We start from the raw sequence: 24,617 nt of genomic DNA, 5'->3' as shown, positions 1-24,617 counted from the left end.
ATGATCAGCGTCAGCTGTCACTGGTACTTTACACAACCAGTCAAGCCAGTATCAATCCCTGATTGACCAGCAGCTTATGGTGCTCTGTTGTTTCCAGCTTTTAGGCCTCCTTTGGACTGCCAGCCCAAATGTGATTTTTGGTGTAGAAGATTTATGTTAGACGGTCTGAGGAACCCAGAACCTGCATCTGCAAGTGATGAAATCTGATTCAACTCAGATTTCTACAAATGCATCTCAGTGTTGAAGCTTAAGTGGGATTTCAAAGTGGCACTTGCAACCCGTTTCTCTCTGGAAATTCACCACCTCATGTTGGCATCTTGTAGACACTTTGACAATGTCTGGACACACACACACACACACAAACAGATCTCAATACCAGTGTTGACTGAAAATGATCTCATTTGATATCAATCTGGTTTGCCTGCTGCCTGAACAAGGCCTTAAAAATCACCCTGCACAACTATTTATTCTCATTTAGAGATAATGGTTCGTATCCAATTTGAAATATCCCTCCACTTTATTTTCACATCTTCCATTGAAAATCAGGGGGCCTCTGTCTTCGCTGCTTGTTGCTCTTCATTACTGGATGTTTAAATACGGATTATTGCCCTATATGCTCTACACAATGGTCTGCAGGAAGTAGGTCATATAGCGTCATCGTCTGGAAAAACTCCAGTGGCCTAAAGTTTCAATGTCTGGAAAGCGTTAATATGTCCAAGAGGTTTATTGAAGTGATTCTTCACTGATACAGTTGGCCCTGTGTAAGTCCAGAAGTCTTATTCTTCATTTTGTCTCTTTTCTTCTCTCTGGCCGGCTCATCAGTGACCTTCTTGGTCAGTTAACAACAGTTTATTCCTCAGTCCTTTCCTGGGTGTGCCAGCTTCGCTGCTCACCGCTCATCCACTTCAAAGTTTCAATTGTATACAAAGTTGGAGGAGAGCTCCTCATCTGCTCTGATTTTGATTATTGTCTTAAGTGACTGACTCATTCTATGTTTGCTACTTGGTGGTGAAAGTGAAGCCTGTGCTGCATTTAAAATTTATGCAGCTCTACATTTTTATTGCTATACACAGACTAGGGCTGGTAATGGGTAGGTTACCCCCTTAGTACTTAATAGTAAAAGCCTTGTTTATGTCATCAAGGCATTTGTGGTTTGTTTGACAGTTGGAATCAGTAGGGGGAGCCGTTCATCATTCCATACTACCTTTTAGTGCTTTTACTTCCATGATTTCCCCACTTCTGCTTTTGATATTGTAAATAGCGACGACAAAGGGAACCTAACCCTGAGAACACTTCTTTGTTTTTCCTTCGATGAAATAGATGGATAGATAGATAGGAATAGATAGATGAAATGTAACTAGCCAACAACACTCTTTTTAATGAGTGGACGTGACTGTTTTTCTACTGTTTTTCAGTTAATACTACACAGCAAATTGATGGTTGACTCAGGCTTTATCATCACATGCTGACGTCATGCTAAGACATCCAGTCATGCCAGAGTTCAAACTGGAGATGGAATTAAGTTTTGAAACCAGCTTAACTTTGTCTAATGCTTTTTTTTTATTGAGCTGGATAAGTATCCCAAAATGTCGCCGTGGGCGTCCCAGCCTAGGAGTTACGGGGCCACCATCTGTCTGATTTCAGTCAGGTTTCTTTTGAGCCATTTGTACATAATTTCCAGTTTTCGAGACAATTAGATGTTTCTGCCCCCTCCCCCTCCTCATAGCACAGAAGAAAACAATCAAAGGATACAGAAAAAGCAAGAAAGCAGAGTAAAACATGTAAGGACTTTAATGAAACAGAAAGTAGCTTGAATATGGGTTTGAATAACTCAAGTTTACCACAGTCAAAACAAAGAAGTTAAGCAACAAAGTTTGGCATTTAAGGAACAAGGACTGGAATACTTGCTATTGCTTCCCATGAGTAGGCAATTTACTGAAAAATTCTTCTAAACATGTCAAAAATAAAAGAGACTGGGTGTTAACTGCTACAACCTTAACTGTCACGACATTTCAGCGACTGAATCTCAGTCAGCCTCTAAATCGAGCAGCAGCGAAACATCTGTGCAGCTCTGAGGAGATCACAAACACAATGTCAAGGAGTCTGAGGGAATTTGAATTGATATCATGGAGTATTTGTTGTGTTCAGCTGTTGGTCTCCTGTTTTGACCTTCGTCCAGTCGTGCGACTGGAAATGTTGAAATGGTGATGGCTGCAGGACAGATACACTCTACACACAGACATCCCTTCATGCTGTTTTGAAAAGATATACAGCTCATCCTGACGGTTCATTGAACTCCTGTTTCCAGACTTGGTTTGTAAATGCAGTCTGTTTATCTCCTCTTCTCTATCCTCTCTCTCCATTTTTATGGGCCTTTAAATCCAGAACGCCCTCCTCTATATATGGGCATGTTTTTTAGATGGAGGTGCCAAACAGAGGTGAAGAGTTGAAAAGGTCGTCTGATGTATTGGTCTCTGACAGCGATGCCACACTTTCAATGCATCTGTCGTTGTCTGTGACAAGACAGGCCTGTGTTGAACTTGAACTTAAAGCTTGTGACACCAGAACATTAAGAGGTCAGGGACAGGTCACCTGCTACTGATTCTCATAATGACGTATTTGTGGTTGATATGAGTATAGTTAGAGCTTGAAGAAGAAATGATACTCTGTAAGCGATTGAGAAATATTGTGTTTATTGGTTTTCATGGTTACTAGAATAACTGGAACCAGAAACTCAAGTATCACGTTTTTCAAAACATGCAACTCATGCTTTCAGATCCAGGGGAAGTTTCTGGTGTCTGTTCTAGAAAGTGGGGAGAGGTGACAAAAGCATTCACTACTCAAGTCTCAAGTAAAGTACTGATACTTTTGCAAAAGACTAGTAAATAGTAAGAGTGACTCGGCCTATTTACTCAAGCAAAAAAAGTAAAGAAGCACTTCTTCACTTTTCACTTTTTCATCGTGACACAATTTCTCACTCGTCTCTGTGCTTAACGTTTGGTAGACGTCTGCTGCTTCTTCCTTTCTAGGTTTTGGTAGGTAAGCGACAAACATTTACTACCACCTGTGTTGAAATCTTTCTTTAGCACACTGTGTTACGCCACAGATTCGCTGTTAGACTTTTTTTTTTTTTTTAAAGAGTAGCTGGCAGGTAACGGGGCAGATATGGTTTAGATGGGTAGACTTGTTAGTGGTTAAAAGACTTGTTCGTGGTGTTTCCCATAGACATCCTGAGCATCACCTATGACAGGTAAGACACTGACTGGTCATAAGTGTCTCATACAACCCCACATCAAAATAAATAAACCATCCCTTTAACAGGCGTTCACTCTGATCAGATGACCTTGCTGTAGACACAGGTATCTATCACCCCTGCTCTGACTGGTACTGATGTAAACACAATTAAGTTGTGGTCACTTCCGGCTGTAACTTCCGGAATTTAGACATCACCACAAATTCAGCCGTCTACTTTTAAGGGGCCAAAAAGGCAACTGGTTTACTCACACTGGGAAAGTATGCATTGGGAAAAGAGTAACACATTCACTTCTGTATGGTGCTGCTGTAAGGAACTAATCATATCCTGTTCTTCATCTTTTCTCTCCTTTTTCACGTGTACCCTCAACTGAAAACATATCCCTGCGGTCAACACTTCTGCTACTTCGATGCTGTGATGATGAATTTGGAAATCCCAGTTTGGGGTTGTTATTTGGCTATGGTGCAAGTTAACCATCTGCTGTGGTTAGACGTAAAACACCATCATTCTTTGGGTTTAACTGGTTATATCTGGTCATTTTCCATTGTAAATGAATCACAACGGATGGTCATAGTTAAGCACATGTTTCCAGAAGGGTATTAACTTGGACAATACTGTTACAGTGTAAACCTAAGCATGGCAGAATTTCTGAGTACAGTGGTACCAAAAATAAATTTCCAAATTAATTCCTCCATTGATATTTCAAAATAAGTTTTTGGTTCACGCAGATCAATCGTGACCATAAAATATTTGATTTGGCACATAGGCTGTGCTCTCTGGTACTCCGGCTTCCTCCCATAGTCCATCGACATCAAGAGGGGACGAGGCTGATTGATACTCTAAATTGACCGTAAGTGTGGCTGTGAGAGCCAATGGTTGTCTGTCTCTATGTGTTGGCCCTGCCATGGACTGGTGACCCGTCCAGGGTGAACCCCGCCTCTCGCCCAAAGGCTGCTGGGATAGGCTCCAGCCCCCCTGTGACCCTTAACAGGATAAGCAGTTGAAAATGGATGGATGGAGAACAACACTGTTGAACTCTTTCATGCAGCTGCATCGGGGCCCAAATCACTTTAGTGTCGGCAGGGGCCCCTCCTACTCTCACCTGCGTCCTTCTATCACTGCCACAACTGTATTAAAACTATTTTGACTGCTCCTATACAGCACTGTGGTCCGTTTTCCCATGAATAATTTCATTTTAGCGCCACATCTGTATGTCGTTTTTGTTTTTTTCCTGCAGCTTCCTGTTTTGACTTCTTTCGTGCACAACTGTTGTCAGTCTGATAGTGATGGTATCCTTTGATCATCTTGCATTGGGGCACAGTGTTGACTTGCCACTGTTTTTACAAGACTCCTGAGCTTGTCAGCGTTAAAGCTGGCAATGGTGTTGGCTTCACACGGAAAATACAACTTGTCCGTGTTGCTTGTTTCTTGTTTGTGGATGTTTGGAGTGAAGCTGAACTCTGTGGAGAAGAAGAGAAACAAAAATGGGAGTAGAAAGAGTTTAGGGCATAAATCAAGAAAGGAAAGCTGCAAAAATGCAAGTTGAAAATCCGAAGACATTGGAGATAAAGTGGAGATGGTTTGAGAGGGTTTCACTTCCAGGCTTCAAGTGGTATAAAGAATGTGACTGATTACGATATTCAAGGGAGAATAGTGAGAGAATGGTACAAGCTGATGAGACTGAATGAGGAGTGAAGAAATTCGGTGCTGATGTGTGGAAATCATAGTGTACTGATTGTATTACACAATCCATTGAGAATGATTCATCCTGAGAAAGAAGAAGGTCGAGGAAGGAGGCCACAGCTGCATCGCCTCGCTGCACGTTTTCATCCAACTTTCCAAGTTGTCCCTCTGGAAATCTTTCAGTGCTGTCAGGTGTCTCCCGCTGGTGTCTTTCTTCCCTCTCTCCTTCTTTCTCACTGTAATTCAGCATCTTGCGTCTTGTCCTTGCACTGAATACTGTAATTGACTTTTCCTGGTTTATTATTGTAACATCCCACAGGACTCTCTGCTGGCTCCATCTCTTCCTCTCACACTCCTCTTTTCCAGCCTGCTCTTCAAACAGTATCTCTCTGTGTGAAAGGACAGAATCCAAGAGAAAAAATAATGTGTTTGACTACTCCTTCAATGACTAGGAACAGAAAAAATGATGTAAATTTTTTTTAAACAAGTTAGCAGTTTGCTAACATGCTCATGAACTTATGAAGAAAAGCAGAAAAAAACATTTGGGATGCCTCCAATATTAAATGTTATTAAATGTTTCACTTCAAAGTGGCCAGTTTTTCATACCATATATTTTAAATGTAAGGATTATGAATGAATCTCCCTCAGCTCCCCGTAGATGATGTCACGGGCTTAGGAAAGATGGAGTGATTTGGAGTTCAACTGCACACTTTTCACAAGAAAATTAGTTCTGGATGTCTTCAAAAACCTCTGGAGTTGACATTAGTATTTATACCGGTTGTGACCTGGTTTGAAATGTAGCATAAATCATTGTACAGCCGAAGAGGCTAATAATTGGTCTGTTCTTCTTCAGAAGCAACAGGAGCTGCTACTGCCAACATTTGTGCCTTAGTAGCAAAGATATTTTCTCAGCATTTATGAACATTTACAGAAAAATGGTTCATTATATCCTGTATGTGAACACATCGCCACAGCAGATGAAGCCATATGTGATGCAGATGTCACTGATATTTAATCATTTTATAGGAAAAGCAATTAAAAAGCTGACAAATGACACGGAGATTGTCTGGGTGCCACACCCTTAGGACTCAGAGATCTGCTGTGTGTGACTTAAGTTATGCCCTTTTACTTTGGACACATTTCGAAAAATTGTCCAAGAGAGCGTGTGATCAACATGGCCTTTAACCACCTCCACAACCTCTAAGTATAGAATACCACAGATATGAGTGAATCAGATCTGTAATCAGCAAATTATTACGGATAGACAGGAAACGTCCAAGTGTGTCATGTACACTTCATGGAAAGTGTGACGTGTGGTATCTGAATGAGCTTGAGGAATTTCAGCTGTCGCAGTGAAATCATTTGTGCTGTTCAATCCTGAACATTACAAGCCAAATACTGATTTGGGGATTGGGAGTGAAAGGCACACATGTGTACACTGATTAGAGTTCCGTCTGATTTCTATCCTGGATGGCAACCAATCTTTCATCTCTCTGACCTCACCTTCCTTTGAAGACCAGTATTATTGTGGCCATTATTAGTTAGCGTATATCAAATTCAACCCAGAACAACAAGAATGACCTGCTCCCCTGGAGAGGCTTTCTTCTTGTAAGAAAAACCCTGCAGTGGATATCTTTGTCATTACTGCATGAAAACCTGCATATGTGTGCCCTTAGGCATGATATGCAAATTCTGATTTGGGAAATTGACTTATTGACAGGGTCGCTACTTGAAAACCATAAATGAGAAGCAAATTTCAGGTGGAACAGTGGTGCCGTGTTAAGCACTTTTGCCTCGCGACAAGAATGTGCTGGGCTCTGGTCTTTTTGTGTGGAATTGTCGTGATGTCTGCGCTGGTTCTCTCTGAGGTGTCCGACTCCCCCCCCCACAAACCGAAAACATGCATGTTAGATTAATGGGAGAGTCTAGATTGACTGTAGGTGTAAGAGGTCCCTACATGGGAGCCCTGTTCAGTATGTACCCTGCCTTTCACCCAATGACAGCTGGATAAGTGGTGGACAATGGATGGACTAATTCTAAATATGGATACTATCATCACACGAAAGTGTCAGGGGCAAGAAGGTTGCCTTGGTAGAGGTATCACAGCACTTAGTAGTTACAGACTACATCAGTGCCACTGCCAAGGTATTTTTATATTGCTTATGTATGTTCTTTTTAAGTACGATGCATGACTCAGGAAAAGATTCCATGCATCAGCTTTTTTTGTTTTGTCTTCATACCAAATTACTGTTCCTGATTTAAAAAACAAACGAACAGAACCAGATCATAGGCTCCATTTTGGAGATCCAAACCAAGGTCTACTGATATATCTGTAACTTAAAAGAATAATACACAGATGTAAGATGTAAGAGGTGCTTCATTGAAAAGTATATCTTTAGACTAAGCAACTGTGTTCTGAAAGCAAACAACCAGTAAGCGTGAACTGACCCTTTGATTATTCTCTGAACAGCCTGGTATTGAAAACTGAGGAGACAAAGTGAGTAAAATGTGATTATTTATGAATCTATCTTTTTCTTCTCTTTCCTATTTCAAACCCTTCGCTCTCATTTTCTGTCCCTCCAAACAATGCGCTTTCCTTCGTTTGTTCTCAATCCTTCATCCCATCTCCACCATCAGTCCGGCTAAACAAACAGACAGATGATGTCATCACTGCAGCATTTGGTTTATCTCCTGGTGACAGACCATAATGCACTGGGCCGTTGACCCCCGCAGGGAACCTAAGCTGGAAAAGAGGAAGTTGCAAGAGTCACAGGGGGGGTATGTCGGTTAGTGTGTTTATGTGTGTGTTTGTGGGTGTGGGTGTCAGTGTGTGTCAGCATTTTTGCTGACCAGGCCACATACAGACAGGACTGTGATTGTCAGGAATGGAATACTGTGTTGTCTTTTCATTTATATAATGTTCTTTTTATTAATGCAATTTGTGGTTTGTATTTAATTGCAACGGTGGTGGGGAGGTTTCTAGTTTGTTTACTGGCTTTTACTGTATTTTTTCTTGACAAAAAAATTACAAAATGTTGCAGTGTATTGCACCATCCCTCTATGTCCCTGCATGTTCAACAGCAACAGTTCTGTTCACTTTGGCCTGCAGGACTATACATCTCTGTTTGTGAGGTCACTTCAACAGAGCTGGGATTCTGTAGCATGTTGATCATATCTGCTGTCAGCAGCAATGAATTTTTTTTCATATTCTGTCATTCATCAGGTAAAGTGCATTGTGAAAATGGTGCCTATCAGTCTAACTTCCATTCCTTTTATATGAAGTTAATTTGCAACAGGTCGACCAACATCCAAGCCATGTGTGGCAAAGTATTCAGTCTGGCCAGATGAGTAAAATATTCACTGGCAGTGCATTTCATGCATTTTTGTGTGTGTGTGTGTGTGTGTGTGTGGGGGGGGGGGGTATTTATGTAATCACAGTTGGTTTGTTTTTTTGAGTCATAGTGTCACCAAGAGGATTTGGTGATGGGGTGAACTAGACAGAGGGGCTGTACACGACAACCAGATCCTGTTTTTTTTTATTTTTGCAGTTGGTAAAAGAAAGAGGGGTTTTGGCATGTGAACGCCTTTGAAAAATGAATGTGAGCAGCTCTATGAACAAAGTGCGCTGTGATGTGATGTGTGAGCCCGGACGATGACCTTGCTGTCCCCCCTCTGACCTGGAAGTCTTTTACGACCTCATTTGCACATGTATATGTAGTTTCTGAATAGAGTGTGTGCAGGAAAAAAGAAAAACTCAATCATTCTTGTCAAATAAGACATTCATTCTCTATTTTTTTCAGCAGAGCTGAAACTAAATTTAACCAGGAAGAAGAAAAATAACTGGAAGTGTTTTCATGCTTTAAAAGCTTTTTAAACAGGCACCAGAACAAATGTCATTTTAAGATGGAGGTATGATTTTAAATAACAGAGATTTAACACATACTGTTGCTTGTGTTCTATTTACAGGCACACATTTCAGCTGTTTACCAAAGCAGGTTTCAGGTGGCAGTTTCCATGGTTACCCAGTAACACTTGTGAGGAATTCCAGAGTCATAACTGGCAGACTGGGGGAAAGAGACTGAAAGAGAGAGAGCAGCCTCCAACCTCGTGTTTGGGTGAGTCATTGTTATGTTAAAACACAGACTCCTATGCCTTCGGTGCTCAGAAGGAAACGATGACCTCCCTCAAATGTCTGAGTCACATTTATCCATTTTCTAATTAGAGGAGATGCTTGGAAAGAGTGGTGTATGAACGTGTGCTGGATGTAGCAGCAAGGCAACCCATTTATGTGTGTCTTTATGGTCTTGAGATGAGGGAAGTTTCCTGACTACCTTACCTACGATGCCCTCTGATGTGGCAGCAAAGTTTGAGAATAATCTTCCCTCTCACATGACATGTTACATCCTTCAGCCACAAAGGAAACCAAATCCAGAATGATTGTAGAACAAAGCTGATCCACAGTGCACTAAAACATTGTTTGGTTGCTCTATTTTTGGCAACATCTTATTTTGAAAACTTTGTTTTTGTGTGTTTTTTTTTTGTTTGTCATTGAACCGCCTTTGTCTTTGCAACATGAAGTAAAACGCTAAATTATGGTGAAACAGTCAAGAGACCAGATGTCCCACGCTTGGACCGCTGAAACTCCCTGCTCAACATACATATTTGGAATATGCTGCATAGATAGCAAAAGAATGCTCCTGGGACCTGACTAATAAAAGCACACCTCACGCCTTCATCAGAAAATACGAATCCTGAAAATGCATTGATTCTGCATATCCAAACCAAGTATGCATTTAACATGTCCCACCTCATGATAAAATTGGAATACGAGTGTACGTGTCAACATAGAACATGAAAAAAAGCTGGAAAATTAAACTGATAAGGGCTTCATTTTCAAAATTAAACAGGAAGTGACAAAATTCCAACACAGAATCAAAAAAATGGAAGTTCTTGTTCAGGTTTTACCTAAAATGTTAAATGAAAAAAATTGTTCGCACGCACACAAAAAAAGAAAATCAACAGGACTGTGACAACGACATTTCTTACTGCAGTGATACTATCTGGACTTGACGATGATTTATACACTATATTTTTCCTGATTTGTAATCGCCATTGAATATGATGTTTTTTACAGTTTTCACACTGAAAATTACTTCCTGTGAAAAACCATGATGATAGTCTTCTGTGGATACATGTTATACTCTGCAGCTGTGCATCATCTCTCTCTCTCTCTCTCTCTCTCTCTCTCTCTCATACACACACACACCCACATGTATAGCAATGGCAAAATCACCTCTGTCTGTAATGTGTTACATCATAATCAGTATGAGTCAGTTTGGTCTGGGGGGGAAACCAATGAGTAGAAACAGACAGAGACACACACTCACTCACACACACTGTACTACTAACTCCAGTAGCCCAGGAAGGGGCACCAGTCCTCATGATGTCATGTTTATTAGTCCCTAAAGAACATGAAAAGGGAACACATATGCTACTACGTGGTCACATTGTGTTGGTCTTCATCAGCACATGTGTCTTTGTACATCAAGACCAGCCTAACATTTAGCAGTGGGTATCTGAATAAGGCATCAGGCTTAGTGACATCTTTATTTGGAAAGGACTAGAGGAAGTGGGACGTAAGCGAAGGACGGATTGTGGGATATCATAAAGTCATAATGGAACAATGAATTTTCAAATAAATATTAAAACAGGTTCTTTCCTTAGGGTGCTTACACACGATTAAGAGTTAAAATTACTCATTCGGAAACTGCCTGTATCTAACCAGCAGCCAGAAGGCTCAGGTTTCTGTTCATTGGTCTTTCTGTTGTTTCACTGTGACATCCTTGTTTTGGCCCAAAATTGTGGTTTTAGTCCCTCAGTCTGAAATGGAGGCTACAAACTCTGAGATTTCTAAGACCTCCATTTCCTGTGTTCTCTTCATATTTATCTCCATACATCCAGGATTTTTCACGACCATAATCCTCTGGGGAATCTTTTACTGGAAAGTGAGAATAACTCACGCCAGCTTGTTGTTTCCTTTGCGATTCCTAGCAGGAGGAACAATGCAGGTCAACACCACTTCATCGGCTAAAAGGTTTTTAAGTTACAAACACCCTTGTGGTTCTCTTAAATAGAAAAAAAACATTTCACATTTACAACCTTCCAGTCAACACAGGGAAGCTCTCATCCAGCAGGAGAACTTTTTCCATATTCAACACACCTCATCCAGATGCCAAACCAAGGTGGAGGCAACACAGGGAACTGAACCAGCAGCATCACAATAGACTACTGCACTTCCTGGGTGCCTGACAAACATACCTTTTCTCCGTTTTCTCTAGTCGCACATCTCTGATTGAGAAGATTTTCACATTTGGATTACAATTGTGACCTAATTTTAGTGAACCATCACATTCACTGCTGCAGATTCTTCCCTTAAGTCTCTTTGAGGAAGAGGATTTACTTCTCCTGCGACACGAAAGTAATGATGCGAGCAAAAAGAAGAGATCAAGAGAGTTTTGGGTTCCTTTCATATCTTAGAAGATTAGAAGAGTCCCCGTTCCTCTGCTACCTGTCTGTTGACCCAGACCAGATAAATCAGGTCAACTCTTTTGATGTTGTGCAGCGACCTGCCCCCTAATATCTTCTCTGCTCTTAGAACAGAGGAGGAACTGTTTCACTCAAAGCAGCTCTCAACCACGCTCCTTATTAATCCATCCAATAATGTATGGCGTAGACAGACGGGAAAATGAGAAGGGACGAATGCCCCTTCACAGATGAGTCATACAGTCAAGTACTGCCATTAAGACATCAGGCCGACGTAACCCCGGAGAGGCTAACTGCAGGGTTAAAAATGATCATTTCTAATCAGAATCCTGCTAAAAACAGACCATCCAAATTACCTTGAAACCAGACAGTTGGGTCAAGTCAGTTCAAATATGAAGTCCATATGTCAGTCATTTTTCAGTGTTTTTGAAGTCACTTCCCAACTCCTTTAAAAAAAAAAAAAAAAAAAAAATCCCCTTTTAAGCAAGAAAACTGGTTCATTTTCCTCTTGTGTCTGCCAGACGTCTACCATTTTCAGTGGCTTTACTTGCAGCATTATGAAATGTGCCACCTGAGATTGATGCACAGCCATAGCTGAGAGGGTAAATGTTCATGAAATCAATTCACTTGAACCAAGTTGGTGGGCTTTTTTCTCTTTTTTTAATTAAAACTTGCACAGCTTCTTTTATGTGTATGTCGGCCTTCTCGGGACACATAACCTGACACAACAAAAAGCCAAATGAATTCTCAAATTGCGTGTTAAAAGAATTAAACAGTGATTCACTAACACTGTGACACAGCAGACTCTTAAAACAGTTCTCCCACCATAGATGGACATAGTCTGCTGCTCGTTTTAGGGGGGCTGGGCTGCATGGCTGCCTCAGGCAGTCAGGACATTATCACTTTGTTTTCTGAAACAACATATATCCACTGTAAAATGACCCCCACTCAAAACAAACCGCTCACTTTACCCACCAGCTATGGTTTACACAAATTATTCCATCAGAACAAAAAGAAAACCACACAAACTGTGAAGCCACACATCAGTGCTGTTCCAAAATATAGATATATCTTTTGTCACAGACACAAGGGGGGGGGGGGGGTTTAGTAAAACAATGTTTCCTCTAATATTTGATTGTATGGGCTTGAAATAGATTATAAAAACACAACAGAGGCTGCATAAACAGTCCCAGTGTGCTGCTACACAGTGGCTTTTCCAGCAGGGTCAGAATCAACAGAACATGCTTCCAGTGAATTCTATTAGCCGACACCTCCTGTCTCAGCGGCTTTAAAGGTGCCCTGTGGGGTTTTCTTGTAAGCAAATAAAAGGTGTTTACATTCCTTGATTGCTTACAACTGAATTGAATGTGTTTCTTCATAATTCATTCACCAAACCAAACATTTTGAGACAACATTTACATGTTAACACGCTAGCCATATTCTTCTCCCTTGCTGGCACTTTGTTATGTTTCTTGGAGCATTCCTGATCTATCCAGCGTAAATATGCTAACAGACTCAGTGGGTCAGTGACGTTTGTCCTGGCTCTAGTTTTGTGAATATTCATTTACTTGTGCCATCTGCAACCTTTCAGTCAGTTTCCTGTCCAGTCAGTCGTCAAAGGGGAGGGAAGATGAATATACAAGGTTGAGAGGTGGCAGATTTCTTGTCTGATCCACAGTAGTTTCACATATTGATCTCATCAAAAAAGTGAGACTGATCCGGCTGATCATTTTAAAACGACTAGTGGATCTACTTTTTCAGTGGGCGAAACTGTGGTGTTTTGCTGGTCATGTTGAAGTCAAAACTTAAAACTTATTAGGTATAGTAAAGAAGGACAATGTGGGTTCCAGAACTTGTTGCATATATACACAATGCTGCCGAAGAGCAGATCTTCTCTTGCCCTTATCCATGGTTCCAGAAATGCGTTGGAACCATGAGGCATCGAAATTGGAAAGCCAGAGTATGACTCCACGGTGCCATGCTGAGGATGACGGGACTGATGCAAATGGACACGCAGCAGACATACTTACTCACACTAGACCAAAGGCATGCTCTGACGCCTGTTAATTACATAATGCTCACTGATATTTTTAGGAAAGAATTTTGTTGTTCTCACACATCTAATTTTTTCCAAGTTAAGTCCTCAAACCAGTTCACATCGTGCTTACTTGTATTTTTTTTCTAAACAAGTCAATAAACCCCAAACCGCTTTTGTCCGAATGTTGTTTTATAGTCATTGAATGTTTCATATTCTTTTGTGTTTGATAATTGGGTGCCAAGCTCAGATGCCCGTCTGGCACTTGTTCATTCTCAGACACAAAGCCAAACGGAAGGATGACAGCGGAGTAGTCACACTTTTCCTGATTGTCTCGACTCACATTCCCACCCTTTTTTTGTTTCCATTTTGTTCTCTTTCACTCGTCTCTTCCTCTCCTCGTCTGTTATCAGGTTCCTCCTCCCCCTTGTCTAGTTGACCTTAGTTGATCCGAGAGATCTGGGAGTTTTAGTTTCAGGCTTTGACAGAAACATTAAATCCCCCGTGTGTGTGTGTATGTGTTGTGCCTTGATTTACTATACCTATGGGAATCTTTAAACAATGAACCCACTATGCTCAAAGTGTCCAATGTGTTATACCAGGTTCAGTAATATTAATGTCTGTGAGATTTGGTTCAAAGGGGTTAAAACTTGGTGTGCGGTTGTAATGGATAATGTTATGATAAGGGGCTGGAAATTGTAGTATGGCAATAGACTTGTGTCCTTCAAGAGATGCCATGCACATGTTGAAACATTGCATTTGAAAGGGCTGATGAAAAAGGCAAAGTTATGCTTTTTAAGCTCTCTTGAGGTGGTTTTTGCCTTTTTTGAAAATTGAAAAGAGAATTTCTGACAACAAGAATAGACACCTTTGGCAAAGTGAATCTTAAACTTGTGACTGGCTGACGGCTCTTTATGTTACTGACTTCTTCCTTGATATTCTTGAACTTTGTCAGCATGGAACATGGCTAATACTTACTGGCCACCCTGGTTGCACTTGTTACAACTTGCTCAACTCAAGCTAAAAAAATACTCAACTGTTTTTCACTGATAGACGGCAAAGATAAACTCTTCTTCTTTAACTTTTTGTGAGAGTCATGCATAATATTGCTTGAACCACCGTCTCCTGACAGCTTGTTTAAGCCTAATTTGCTCCAAACCACCGGCTTTCCATTTAGTCTCAGTTACTTTAAAATAAAGTTTGCTTGAAATTCGCTTCGTAATTCAAAGGAAAGAAAACAGAATGAGTCCTCAGGAGAAATGTAACACATGCGTGTGTGTGTGTGTGTGTGTGAGTGTTTGTGTGTCAGCGCACACACACGTGCATGTGATCCAGGACAAACATTAATGCATGATCTGGCCATTAACCAGTAAAGCTAAACAGTTAATTAGCGTTCTACTGGGGTTGCTAGGCAGAAAACATATTTCCCCAGAGGGAGTGTTTTGTTTTGTTTTGTTTTGTTTTACATCAAAGGGAAACAGATGCTTATTTAGTCATGTTTTATCTGTCTTCCCTCCAATCTACTCGTACCCTCCCTTTTGCTCTTCTCTTCCCTCTTCCTCTTTCTCTCATTTCTCTTGTCCTTTATTCTCTCATCTGTAAACAAACAAAAACAAAACATTTCCGCAACCCAGACATTATTTTAATCGACACAGTATCTGAACATGATTTCCACTGTTATCATTCCCTAACCCAAACATGCATGAGTTAATGAGTGCATTTCATTATAGGATTAACCACAATGTATATATTATGTCATAACCTGTACAAAATCTGGACCTTGAAGAAAGCTTGAATCCTTGCCTTCCAACAAGTTCGTGCTGCTTTCTTCTGCCACACACATATATTTATATATATGTGTGTGTGTGTGTGTGTGTGTATTCTGCTTAAATGCAGGTTAGATATTAGACAATAGACCAATAATCTAATTATTACCCAAAATGGTATTTATGTCTGGCTGTGCAGCACGATATCCTTAGATAAAGATATCCTTGATTCTCTTTCATTGAGACAGTGCACACTTTTATAGATTTGGTTTGTAGATTTTTTTATTGGATCCAAACTCTACAGTGACGATGTGGTTTTGTTGACCAACCGAGAGGTTAGCATCACAACAAGTTCCGCTGACCAAAAACCAATGGGACTGTCACATTTGATTTTGGATTAATGGCTAAAATAAACTCTGAGGTTCACAAGAGTATACAGACTTAAACATGTTGTGTTTGCAATACAATCTTGTTAAATGAAGACAACTTTTATGATTTCTGGGCATAAATGCAGTCGTTGGCTAACTTTGCATGAACTACACTGTGGGGGCAGGCGGTAAACATCACCACAACTAACTCACTTGATGCTTCTGCCTTTGGTGTGACCATGTGTAAATGTCTGTGACAACCTCCGTAGTCTTGTCAAGTAGCTTATGAGCCACCGCTGCATTTAAGACACACAAACTCTTCAAAATTCAAGAGTGTGGGTGTGACTGACGTATTTTCTGACAGAACAAAATGGTAAAATACCTCAAGCTCATGTAAACCACAGACCGTTTTTCAAGCTTTTAAGTGAAAAACTTTTGACTGAGATGAGGGAACTGGACGTTCAACAGTGCTAATTTATTTGCAGGTTTTTAGGAGTCTTTCTTTTGCTACTCAGTGATTGCATGGCAGCAGCAAGTATCTGTGCACACTTGAAGTTGCAGTAAATGTTATCACCCATAATGACCATAATTGCTCAGCCCCCACGAGACTCCATTTTTCAGATGAAGCAGCTACACAAACATGGAAGAAAAATGTGACGTTTAGCCTAGCAAACAGCTGAGGAGGGGAATGGGGCTGTGTGCTCGCAATCACAAGTTACCACGGTGCAAAATAAAAGCAAATTCATTTGAGCAGCTTGGCTTTCTCCTCTTGTCACAGGGCAGGAAGTTTGCCAGACAAGTCCCTCTATCCACAATCTGTACATCAGAACCCCCCCCCCCCACACACACACACACACACACATACACACACACACACACTCTTCTTTCACATCCCTCACCTCCTCCTTCTCCTCCCCCTCCTTGTCTGTCTTTTTAGACATCTATCTTATCCCTGGCCACTTCCTCTGCTCTCACCTCCTCCATCTCTTCTCTAATTACATCTTCTGCCTGCCCCTATCTGTGCCTCCTTCCTCTTGTCCTCGCCGTCTTTTAGTCAAAAGATGTGTGTAAAGGAACTTCCTCAGACTTTACCTTATAAAAGAGAGATGCAAGGTTGTTGTCACAGGCAGTTGTATAATGAAGTTTGTTTGGAGTCACCATTGTGTATCTGAGACCAAAGGAATTTTGTTTGTTAACTCTCTTTCTAGTCAATCTTGTTTAAGTCTAACATGAAGTCAGTGAGAATGTGGAGGGCCTTTTTGCAGGACCTGGAGCCAGTCATGGTTCATGTGTGATGCTAAAGGCTTTATGAATCACCGCCAGAAATAACAAACCAAAGTCTCCCTGGTTGTGTTGCCTTAAACACTCAGATCCCAGTGTGGGTCATTAGTGGGGGATTTCATATACGCAAGTCTTCACTGATTTGAGTTCACACAGAGTGGAGGGAAGGAGTAGAGTGTGTGTGGAGGGAGTAGAAACGAGGAAGAGTTGAGTTTCAAGATGAATAAAAGAAGAAATAAGCACATTTTAGGACAATTATGAAGTGAAAAGGAGATTTCAGATGACTTGAATTGCCAACCAGAGACATACTAGACATACTGTACACAAAAAGTTCCCAGCATTGTCTTAAAATAAATGTAGTAATTCAATTAGATGAAAATGTTAAATGTTGGGAAGTAAAAATAAATAACTGTCCAGCGCTTGTGTCATTTGATACATACAGCTGGAAATAATAGAAATACAAGCCTGGGGGAAAAATTTCATATAAAGAACTAAATTTAGCAGTTTTAGAAGCGGCCTGCGTTCTCTCGGTTTCCCTGCTATAAGAGCTTCTTAGAACTTCTTTCCCATCTATATCTAGTCATCACTTGTTCTCCTCATGGGCCTCTAGGTGTGGTTCCATTATTGCTCCATCTCAGCCTTCATCGCAAACCAGCAGACTCCCTCATTGCCCCCCATTTCGCTCTGCCTAACCACTGCACTCGCTCTCTCATTTACCCATACCACACTGGGAGAAGCCTCCTTCTGCATAGCTCCGTGAGTGTTTGATATGTTCCTCCCAGAGGCAAGGGAGGAGCGGCATTGACGAGTCAGCTAGGATGCAGAGCTATGAGAGAACATATAGAAACACACTAATCATAGCAATTCTTCAGGCAGAGAGTTTCCAAATGACCTGAACTCCCTCAGAAGAACCTGGGCATCAATCTTCTAACTCGTGCTATAATTGTACCCATTGTTAATCCTAGGGATATCCCGTTCAAGGTTTATTTTAACCCTCAACCCTGATCAGAGTCATTTAAAATTGATTGATTGATTGCAGTTCTTAAAATCTCCAGTGTATCTGTGTGACAACTGAACTGCTCACCACAACAAAGTAAATACAATCCAACGGTTCAGACTCCAAACACTCCTCATTCTGCAAATATTTTGTGAATTGTGACATCCTTAAGAAATACCCGTCCACTTGTCATGACTGTCATCACACTGTACACTTTTTGGTTGAACTGACTGGGCCAACAATGGACTCAAGTTCGTTGTTGAGGGATCAGATTGTGCCATTGGTGCAGCAAAATGAATATGTGAACTGTTGGAGGTGCTCGGAACCAGCTCTTGATTACTTTGTCCAAAAGTGTCTTTGCAGTTGTTTGACTTGCAGTGGGCCTGTTGCTTATTTTTCAGCTGTCGTGACAACTCAGATCTCCAGTCTGTAGTTCATTATAAACATCATTGTTCTAAAAATGTTCTGCTTCCAGTGGAGTTTTGATGAATAAAACACATGATGCATCATTCACCAGAGCATCACACCCTGAATGAATCAGCTCACTTCTCCTGCAGACTTCCATGTGTTGTTTTAAGTTATTTCTCTCATCCAGACTCCCTTTTAGAAAGTCAGTAACCTTGCTGATTGTGTGGACTCCACAAGCCACACCCAGCTGCCCCCCGCAGCTTCTCTCTTTCCACCAGCAAAACAATGTCCACTGGTATCCATGCAGCAACAAGGTGCGATTCTCCTCTGACCACAGGAACGCCCTCCACCTCCTGCTGCTCAGAACGCAAGTTTACATGGACAGCAAAGCCTGATTTGAGGATGTTTGTCTGTCTTTGGCAGGCTGGTAGTTACCGGTGTTGTTCTGTGTGTTGCCATTTAATTTGAGTAGTCTAGCAAATATGTTGATAAATTGTGACAGATATATATATCAGCTTTGCATGACGCAGTGACGATCCCAGTGACGACTGTTATGTATCCAGAATATAATGGCTTTTATTCTGTGTGATCACATAACTGTTTGTGCTACTTCCCCCATCAGTTTTGTTATAATGTCACTGTGTTGTCACGTCTTGGGTGAGTCTTGTGTTGTTTTAACCCAGAGTCATAACCAAAGCCTTCAACATAAAGAGTCATAACCACCATAAAGTATAGATGAATAGACGCCCCGACAAAAGTGAGACGGTGATGCAGACGGTGCACAGACCTGCGATGAGAGTCAGATAAGGAGACTTTCCCCCTCATTTGACCTCTGAGAGGGAATGGCAGCTGTTTTTCAATGAGCTCATAATGGTGGAAGCCCAGTGAATGTCATGTCTGCGTGTGTGTGTGTGTGTGTGTGTGTGTGTAGACCCACTGGAGTGAATATCTGGGCGGTGAGTCACAGAAAGTGGAGATTGCAAAGTCAGGCAGATACATATCCCAGTGCAAACATACCCTCACGCCCTACCTGCCTATAGACACACTGATTCACACACAGACGCAGGCTAGAAGTGTCTGTGTGTGTCTGTGTATGTGTGTGTGTGTGTCAGCACTTTCACAGCCAGAGGGAGTCACTCACATCCTCAGATGGCATCTATTTAACAATATCTTACCTATTGTCCCTAGCGTTAGGTCTAAATGATGGCCGTTATTGGAATTGGCGCATTATTGAGTATGAACACTGTGACCGAAACGGCTGCTGCATGTCAGTTGTCTGTATCCTTAGTCATGTTTCCATGGCACATGTTGAAGTATTATGTCAGAAAATGTCGACTGAAACGGCAACATTTGGAAAAAATTCAATTGCACAAGAACATTTCTTCTCTTGCTTGAGGTAGTTTTTGCCTCAAAATGGAAAATGAAACCCTCATTTTTAAATACGCCCGGACATTGTGATTCTTGAACTCACATGACTGAGCAGCCTTCTTCCCAAACTTGGTCTTGGTCGTTGGACGGCATGCAAGTATTTCCAATACTAGCTGGTATGAAAGAATAATTACAACTCACTCCTCTAGACCTTTCTCCATATTTCACTAGTAGACAGCTGTAACTGGTCCAGAGAACTTCTTCCTCCACTCTGTTACAGCCACATTTAGCATGGCTTATCATGGCATTTTCTAACAAAAATATGTACCTAACTCTGATTTCTTTTTTGCTCCAGTTTCAGTTAAAGTTTGGTCAGATTTTGCTTGGCAGTGAAATAGAAACACAACTGATGTCACTGACACACAGGGATTGTAAGTGTTTGACAGCATCAGACAGAAGGTCCCACAGGCGTGGACGAGGGTCTAATGTAAAAGAAACCTTTTTGAAGTCATAGTCAGCTGATCTACATGTGGCTGAAACTACTCATATCTGTTGACAGTTCTTGCTGACCATCAAGTGTATGGTGTTCATTTGGACCACGGCGACTACTACTACTACTACTACTACGACACCAAAACCCCTTCTCGTGAGGAAAAAATGCACATTCATACAGAGTTTATTTGAGCAAAAAACATGTTGTAAACATGCTCATTCTGGTGAGTCTTGCTGTAATGACTTTTCTGCCCCTTGACGTGGTGGGTGCAGCATGAATGATGGCCGTAACCTCAGTCGAACTGGATGTTTTTGTCATTCATATTCAACTTATATAATTCAGTATATTGTAATTAGAATAAAATACAGGGACGGAAACTCAGCTAAAGAGACTGATGTGGAATATGAAGTCAGTGTTCGGTCGTCCTGTGGTGGATTCACTCATGGAATCACATTTAGAATCAGAGTAGTATTCCAGCACTGCTTCTGTCACACACACACACACACACACACACACACACACACACACACACACACACACACACACACACACACGTGGGTATACACAGTCAACAGCATAAACATGTGGTTTTTCCTACCTTAAAATAGATTAAAATAGTCCAACCCTCAGGCTGAAGACATCACCAGGTATGTGTGAATGTGATTTACAGTAGAGGGCAAAAACACATCATACTGGACTTAAATTACAGGCCTTACCGCTAACAACCAAAATATGCCTGCTCATTAAAAATATCAAACTATTGGTCCCCATAATAAGTCAGAGTTTACTGCAAATTAGGTATTTTTATTGCCCCTCCGAGGCCACAATTTATAGCTTTTTACCTTGAGGAACCTGTATACAATCTCCACCTAGACAAGAGAAGGGCAAATTCCTCCGGGAGTGGGTGGTCAGAGCTGAGGAGAAACCTCCATGCTTTTTGCAAAGAGGAAGTTGCTGCATCCTGATTGTCCTGCTGGCTTCTTTGATAATAACAAAAAACTTTTTTTTCTTACTTATGTGTATATATGATGCATCTCATAGACTATTCCATTCATATTCTAGTTAACATGTTACACAAGTCTGTCTAGGGACTGAGGACGCGCCCACATTATATCCATCCAGGTTACGTCAGAGTTTCCTCCTGGAATGTGACCTGAAAGTCTTTCCCTCCTAATAATGCTGGATACTGGGACAGTATCGTAAAGCAGTTTTCTGTATGTGCTGCAACAAAAAAAAAACACTTCATTGTGTGATTAAGGTGTATCCTCGTCTCCATCTTCAACAATGTGACTAAGGGACTCTCTCTTCCTTGGGTCGCTTTAATGGAAACAAACCAGAGTTAAGACCAGTCAATTGGTGGGGACAGCACGTGCAACTGGGGACAAAAAACATGTCCCCAATTGGTAAAAATGCTGATGCTGGTCTAGGCAAGCAGTGGTTTGGTTATGTCTCCTGGAAATTATTGTTAGTCCACATAAATAGCACAAAGTGTCTTAGTCCATAGACGTGAAATACTGTAAATGACTCCTACATTCGAGCCAGCTTCATTTCAAATGCCAAAAATTTCCTCGACCAAAACTTTTACAACTTTGCCCGACCATGTTTTATAGCACTGACGTTGACACAGGTAATGCTCAGATTTTGAACTATGGTTGTCAAGAGGTTATAACTGTGCATCTTTATTAGCAATATCTACTCCAAAATGAAAGATTTTGTCTGCTTTCCTTTGAGCAACACAGTCTACCACCTGCTCTGTCATTTTTCGACATCAGTGCCAGTGTGTCTAAAGCGTCTAAGGCGGCCCCTCCCCTCTTTTGTCAGAATGAGCGTAGTCTTCACAGCACGAGACACGTCTGAATCACTTACTGTAGATGAGCAGTGACGTGGGGCTGCTCACTGGTTTTCTGTGACTGCAGGGCAGGTAAATGAATGAGCCTCTGAGGAGTGTTGATAGAAAAGCCCAGCAGGCGATCATAGAAGGAGTGAATCACTGTCTGAGAAGGGGTGCTTTTTGCTCGCTCTACGTTTCTTCTTTAGCTGATTACACACATGATCTGACCCTCATCCACCCAGCCAGTTTTAGTTTCATTGCAGGAGAGCCTTCGAGAGAACAGATATATTGAAAGAGGCAGCTTGGATAATGTAAGCTGTGGTTTTTATAAGTAATCCTTCTTTTACTTTCCATCAGAGCAACTAACCGCCAGTGCTCTGGTGACAGGGACAACATCGGTGCCATCATTTAGTGGAAAAAATATGAAGACGTCCACCCATGTGGTCAGTGAGTTTTGGCAGGTTTGGAAAAAGGATGTGGCTTCAGCAGCTGTATAAGATGACTTCAACATCCCAAACCACATGAGGGAACACTCATGCATATACACACCTATATGCTGCACATATAGACAACTACATCTGGGATCTATGTATCATTTACTCCCAAGCTAATGGTGATGATTGGCGTTCAAATAGGGACCTGCCCAAATGAAGCGAAAAAGATGTGTGTTCTCCCAAAAGATCTGGAGCTGCTTTTCTGCACCGAATAGAACTTCGCCGTCCCGTTGAAGACGAAAACTACCAGGGGAGATTTCATCAAATTTATTTGAAGGGTGGAGTGAGAACCACAGAACAACTCACTGAATTTTGAAGCAGATCTGAATCACACCTGTGACCCACTAATTATTTTCCACTCAACGTTGTGATGCTTACGTAGGGATGTAACTGATGTAGAGATGCACAACGTTGGGTTTTTTTGCCGTTATCTGATATGCGTATATTTGCAACTGATTGTAGCCACGAGCAGACACTTCCTGATGTCAGTGTTATCGATATAGAAGCAAGTTCATATTATATTGACATTTTGCACATATTAAAATAACTGAAAAACAATTTACTCAATTTCCAAAATATCTGGAAAGTCCATAGAATGTGTATTTCCTCATTTCCACAACAGATGATGAGCAAAGATGAGAAAGATTTGAACAAACTGGACCAAAGCAAATATTGGCCATCAAAAACACTAATTATATTTAAAAAACAAATGACCTGCCAACATTATCATGCATCCCTTAATTAATTTAGAGTTAGGTTGTGATGCTTGTAATAAACCCCAAGCTGTCTCTTAGGCCCAAGTGTCCCTTAGTCACACATGGGGATATTTAACCAAGTCAACGGTTTGTCAGTAAACTTCTATCTGGACATAAACATGAAGGTCTTAACCTCATGAATCATACAGCTGCTGTGTAAACTGACTGAGCTGGAAGACTTCAGTGACAGACTGCACAAACTCAGGAGCAGACCTGTGTTTATTAACTTCTACACATAACACAATGGAGAGGAAGGGGGGTGGGGGTAGACCATAGGGGCATGGGGGGGCAGGAGGATGTGGTGAAACACATTACTTCACCCAAAAAGTGTGTTTTGTCTTTCAGTGACTCAGGCTTGGGTGTCTTTAACTTATGGAGTCCGCCCCCCCCCCCCCCCCCCGCATGACTTTTTGGTGACTCCAGAATTCAAAAAAACCTTAGCCACATATGTTTAGCTTGATGCTAATGGAGACCGACTGCTAACAACTGCAAGTCGTCTTTATCCAGGTGTGTGCACACTTTGATGGCCCAAATAAAGCACTTCCAGTTCAGCAGGACATTACCAGCTCACACATTCTTTTAATCTTGTTTTCACCGATTCTACCGGATGATGCCTTTGAAGCTTGATAATCTTTCCACGTATGTTAAAAAAAATCACACACGTAGACAGTTGTCTGATTTTAAAGTTCCCTTTTTAACAGTGCATTCACCACTTTTGTGTTGATCCTGAATAAAAGTGGCAGCAAGCAGCCCATGCTCATTTGTCTTCATCCATTTAGTGTCTTTCCCAATCCTTTTTTACTCCTATTACACTGGACCTACCTGACCATGTGAAATTTATCACCGAGGCGAATCCTGAGCTTCAAGTCAGAGAGCAACATTGTGGGAAATACTCTGGCAGAGAGTTTGATGAGGAGATCAACTGCTGTCAAGTGGAATGACATCCAGCAGCCGGATTTTTGTTACCTTAGGACGGAGCCAGGCAAGCTGTTTCCCCCAGTGTCCGGTCTTAATGCTACGCTAAGCTAACAGCCAGCTGTGCCTCACTTCCTATTTCTTGTACCGATATCAATCATCCCATCTCAACAAGAAGACGAGCCCGAGTGTATTCTGTGTAAAACTAAAAGTTTTACAAAAGAAGACTTTAATTCTAACAATCCTAAATCATTCAAACCTTCAGGCAGACATTTAAAGCTGTGTGGTCCCCACAAAGCATGTTGGATCCCACAAGTACAGTGGACTTGCCTGTCCTCAAAAGGCTACACACACACACACACACACACACACACACACACACACACACACACACACACACAAGTAGATGATTGACAGCAGAAGGTGG

General features: G+C 41.4%; 1 protein-coding gene and 1 long non-coding RNA gene across 13 annotated transcripts in view; one reads left to right on the top strand and one right to left on the bottom strand.

Moving 5' to 3' along the window:
* The window catches only part of LOC147251807 (partitioning defective 3 homolog B-like), a 268,899-nt gene that overhangs the window by 1,037 nt on the left and 243,245 nt on the right, over positions 1–24,617 (top strand). For all 12 annotated transcript variants that reach the window (XR_015118686.1, XR_015118684.1, XR_015118681.1 and 9 more), the window contains exon 2: positions 8,903–9,051. The gene's annotated coding sequence lies outside the window, so the exon portion shown is untranslated. The remainder of the gene's footprint in view (positions 1–8,902; positions 9,052–24,617) is intronic.
* Positions 4,640–11,351, bottom strand: LOC147251810 (uncharacterized). The gene is made up of 3 exons (XR_015118688.1): positions 11,255–11,351; positions 4,998–5,325; positions 4,640–4,713 (listed from the first exon to the last, which is right to left on the bottom strand). It is a non-coding gene; the product is annotated as an uncharacterized LOC147251810 (long non-coding RNA).

This window comes from Aulostomus chinensis, chromosome 12 (assembly GCF_037954235.1).
Source record: "Aulostomus chinensis isolate RoL2024-O1b breed Wild chromosome 12, RoL_Achi_v1.0, whole genome shotgun sequence".
NCBI lineage: Eukaryota > Metazoa > Chordata > Actinopteri > Syngnathiformes > Aulostomidae > Aulostomus > Aulostomus chinensis.
This window is presented reverse-complemented; position numbering and strand designations above follow the sequence as displayed.